The following is a 5,705-nucleotide window of genomic DNA, read 5'->3' on the forward strand; positions in this document are numbered from 1 at the left end:
GTCTAATTGACATTATATTTAGAGAGAGAGAGAGAGAGAGAGAGAGAGAGAGAGAGAGAGAGAGAGAGAGAGAGAGAGAAGCTGGTGTTTGGTACATGCGTGAGAACATTACACGCAAGGTCGGTAAGGCAATTTGTCACTACTGCAATATACATATTCAATCCAATTGCGCTGTTGCGAAAATGCTATATATGTCGGCCCAATATCACGATTTCAAATGAAATGTTAATCTTCAAATGAAAAACCTATTTTTGATAATATTATAGCATTATTTCATATCGAAATGACATAGCTGACCAATGAATGTTTGCTAGATATTGGTTGAGAGAGAGAGAGAGAGAGAGAGAGAGAGAGAGAGAGAGAGAGAGAGAGAGAGAGAGAGAGACGCCTTTTGTCTTAATGAAAGAGGGTCTGATATCTCATGTTACTTCGATTACTTTAAATATTGTCAGGGAGAGAGAGAGAGAGAGAGAGAGAGAGAGAGAGAGAGAGAGAGAGAGAGAGAGAGAGAATGTTCGTCTATTTTGATTTCGTATCTCCCCTATAAAATAAAGAGCAAGTGTCTGGATATATATATATATATATATATATATATATATATATATATATATATGTATATATATACTGTATATATGTATGTATATATACATATATATATGTATATATATACTGTACATATATATACAGTATATATATATATATATATATATATATATATACATATATATATATATATATATATATATACACACACATATATATATATATATATATATATATATATATATATACATTTTTTCCGGTCACGCTCAGCGACAAGACATATAACTACTGGTCTCTTCCCATCCCTCGGGAGAGACTAGAGAGAGTAGTCATACCCTAGTGAGAGGGGTTTTAGCAAGTTCTAAATATGTGGGTTGTAGTTAGGAAAGGGGGAGGGTTAGAAAGGGTTGAATCTCTGTGTGTTTTTGTACGAATATCCAAATATTTAGCCGTCAAAAAGGGTCAATTTCTTTTAATGAGGCGCATTTGCACCGACTCGCAGCGGTGCCCTTTTAGCTCGGAAAAGTGTTTCCTGATCGCTGATTGGTTAGAATTATCTTGTCCAACTAATCAGCGATCATGAAACTTTTCCAAGCTGAAAGGGCACCGCTGCAAGTCAGTGCAAATCTGCCTCACTAAAAAAGATTGACTATAGTATTTCATTATAGTTTTCGGTAGCCAGTTGCTTGAAAGAAAAGTGCTATGGTAAATATATTCCTTGCCTGAGCATAAAAATATCGTCACTGATAATAAAAATTTTATGGATAGAAAATTTTTGGGGTTATGGTAGACACCAGTGTTGCCAGGTTGGCTTTTTTCGGACCAAAAAACTCAAAATTTGGCATTTTTCGTGCTAGATACCTAAATTTGGCCTTTTTGAAATTGGTTAGCCTTAAACGCTATATTTTCGGCCCTTTTCTACTATTAGGTTGGCCTTTTAAAGCTGCAGTTGATCAGACGTTGGCCTTTTCTCATTTGTAAAACCTGGCAACCCTGGTAGACACCCGCAGTCTGTGGTCCCTGAGTTTGCTTCGCGCTCACGGCTCAATGTTTTTCTTTAGTAACCACAGCCTTACCGTCCTTGTAAGCCAAGGATGTTAGATGATGGGATGAGTGATTGGTGACCCCGAGGGTCTACCCCATAAGTAATAACCAGCTACTGCCTGATCCCCCCTGGTACTAGCTTGAGCAAAGAGGGCGTTTTAAGTTTTCCTTGTTTATCAAAACTACTTTGAAAATATAATTCATTGGGGAAAGGAATGCCTGGTAATAATCTTGCAAATTGTGTAAGAAAATGTATTTGATCTAATTCAACACCTCTGATGGAATAACTGTTCCTGTGGTGGCCTACTGGAAACGTCCCTGCCTGGCGATCTGCCGGATTGGGGTTCGAGTCCCACTCAAGCTCGATAGTTTCCTTTTAGTGGCTGCAACCTCACCATCCTTGTGATCTATGTCTTTAGGATTTGGGGGAGCCTATAGATCTAGCTGCTGAGTCATCAGCAGCCATTGCCTGGCCCTCCCTGGTCCTAACTTGGGTGGAGAGAGGGCTTAGGCGATGATCATATGTATATAGGGTCAGCCTCTAGGACATTGTATTAGTAGCTATAGTCAATTCTATTTAGTGAGGCAGAATTACACCGACTCGCAGGGGTGCCCTTTTAGTTCGGAAAAGTTTCCTATTAGTTGATTGGTTGGACAAAAATACTTCCCTCTAATCAGCTGTTTGGAAGCTTTTTCCGAACTAAAAGGGCACCCCTGCTATTCGGTGCAAATCTGCCTCACTAAAAAGAATTGACTATAGGTCATTGTCACTGCCCCTTATCTCTGCCGTTCATAAGCGGAATTTAAACCTTTGAACCTTTCCTACAAGTGACCTGAGGTCAACTTCTGATGTAAGTGGATTGACATAAGGCAGAAATGAGTATTTCAGTTGGCTTGATTTTATTTATTCTATATTTTAGTTATTATTTCGTTTTATTAATCATCCATCTTGCTTACTGATCACAATTTGCCTTTCATTTAATTATCTTTACTAAAATATATGGATATATATATATATATATATATATATATATATATATATATATATTAGACATATATATATGCATATATATATATATATATATATATATATATATGTATATATATATATATATTTATTTATATATGTCTATATATATATATATATATATATATATATATATATATAATATATATATATATATATATAGACACACACACACATATATATATATATATATATATATATATATATATATATATATATATGTATATATATATATACAAAAGAAACGCCTACTGAGATACCAATCGTAATAGTTTACGAATAATTTGATAACAGATAAAATATTCAAAAATAAAAACAATAAACACCCATGATAAAGTAGGTTAAAAGTAACCCGTCTCCCCCCCCCCCGCCAAAAAAAAATGGTCCATGATTCGAAGCAACTGTAATTAGGAACCTTATTATCTCCCTCGGCGCCCTGACAGTCAACTCGAAGGACGTGATTAAAAATACAGCGCCCTTATTGCAACTCGAGTCACTTTCAGATGTCGATTAAGCCTACTCTGCGAAAGAAGAAGAAGAAGAAGCAGAAGAGGAAGAAAAAGAAGAAGACGAAGAAGAAGAAAAAGGATAAGCAAGATTATATGTCGATTAAGCCTAGTCTGTAAAAGAAGAAGACGAAGAAGAAGAAAAAAAAAAAGGATATGCAAGATTATATGCTGATTAAGTCTGCTCTGCGAAATAAAAAGAAGAAGAAGAAGAAGAAGAAGAAGGATATGCAAGATTATATGTCGATTAAACCTACTCTACAAAAGAAGAAGAAGAAGAAGGATAAGCAAGATTATATGTTGATTAAGCCTACTCTACAAAAGAAGAAGAAGAAGAAGAAGAAAAAGGATATGCAAGATTATTTGACAATTAAGCCTACTCTGTGAAAGAAGAAGAAGAAGAAGAAGAAGGAGAAGAAGAAGAAGAAGAATAAAGAGAAGAAGAAGAAGGATAAGCAAGATTATACTGTATGTTGATTAAGCCTACTCTGCGAAAGAAGAAGAAGAAGAAGAAGGATAAGCAAGATTATATGTTGATTAAGCCTACTCTGCGAAAGAAGAAGAAGAAGAAGAAGATGAAGAAGAAGAAGAAGAAGAAGCAGGAGGAGGATAAGCATGATTATAACGAGGAAGTGGAAGAAAAGGAAAGAGAAATATGTGCATGAAAGATTACGTAACTCAATATTATCGCTGCGAAAGAAGAAGAGGGAGAAGCAAGAACAGAATGAGGAAGAAAGAGAAAGAGAAAAGTATGCATATGCTATCCTACGTAAATCAATCTTATAATCTTAATATTTCACGCAGACTAATCTTCCTTCAGCTATAAATTGTATTCCTGAATATGAATACGTTCAAGACGAGAGAGAGAGAGAGAGAGAGAGAGAGAGAGAGAGAGAGAGATTTGTTTTAATCAATTTATTGCGCCCATTGACGTCAGACATTTGAGTACATGGTAACAGTAATATTGTTTACATCTATATAGTAATCAAGTTATGCCAAAAGATTGCAAAGTAAAGTTTAAATAGACATGTAAGTACATATCAAAAATAATATTTTTTTACGTCTATATATCAAAGGTTATACAAAGGAATTCATATGGAATACAAAATAAAATTTAGTTTGATTCCGTAGGTGGGTTGTACCTATCTTTAGTTGATATTACAATACAGTAAATTTAATAAAAAGGTAATGATTATTCAGTACCCACCAAAGAGAGGATGGCGCATGAGGATCTCATCGAGCAAATTATCATCTGAGAGAGAGAGAGAGAGAGAGAGAGAGAGAGAGAGAGAGAGAGAGAGAGAGAGAGAGAGAGAGAGAGAGAGAATATCTCTCCTCCATGGGCGCGCGCGATTTCGGAAAATACCGCCCCAGCCATCCGAGAGACAGAAATAAACACGACGTCTCGATACATCACTTTACCTGAATATACCTATTCTCCAGGGAGACCGATCCAGGCGGTCGAGAGAGAATACAGTCAAGAATATTTGAGAATATTTCACTGCGGAGGAGGAGGGGAGATGGAGGGAGAGAGGAAGGAGAAGCGGCTAATGTAAAATTGATGTTACAAATCAGAAACCAAAATAAAAAGGCTCATCAATTTGCTCGAAGAGGGACTTAAGACGTCCCGCGAGCGACGGGGCGATAATGACTCTTAGGGCGAGGAGACATAAGGGTGGTTTTAGCGCCTCTATTTAGCGCGGCGTTGGATGCTCTCAGACAGCTACTCCAGGACAGAGGGGGGAAAGGATGATAATAGAACAGAAGAGACTGGAAGGAGGGGCGAGGGGGAGGGAGCCAATGAGGGAGAGAGGGAGGAAGGGAAGGGGAAAGGGAGGTGAAGAGACAGATGCTAAAGCAGATCAGGAGTATGGAGCGATAATGAGAGAAACAAAGAGATGGCAATTAAGATAATTATGACAATGAAGTGTTGTCGATCATCACAAAGGAAAACGAATAAAAACGGAAGAAATGAGAGAAAATTATGTGAAAAATTAATTGAAGGAAACAAACTAATTAATCATAAAATGAATATACATAGTCTACAATGAATATTTGATGTAAGTGTATACATATGCTGTACAGTATACATAAACATGGTAATTGAAAGCATATATATATATATATATATATATATATATATATATATATATATATATATATACATATATATATATATATATATATATATATATATATATATATGCATATATATATACATATATGTATATATACATATATATATATATATATATATATATATATATATATATATATATATATATATATATATATACATACATATATATATAAATCTATATATATATATATATATATATGCATATATATATATATATATATATATATATATATATATATATATATATATATATATATATATATATTCTTTCGAAACTGGTAAAGTGTGGTGTAAAGTAAATATTTTAGTCATGTATTTCATTTGTCTATTTATAAGGTGTATAGCCAACTTGTAAGGTGAGCTCCTCTCATGTAGGTATAAGTAATTGTATGTAACTTACGTAAGACTTTCATCGTTTATTTCATTCTATTTTTCATTCAAGTCA

This window comes from Palaemon carinicauda, chromosome 30 (assembly GCF_036898095.1).
Source record: "Palaemon carinicauda isolate YSFRI2023 chromosome 30, ASM3689809v2, whole genome shotgun sequence".
NCBI classification, from domain to species: Eukaryota; Metazoa; Arthropoda; class Malacostraca; order Decapoda; family Palaemonidae; genus Palaemon; species Palaemon carinicauda.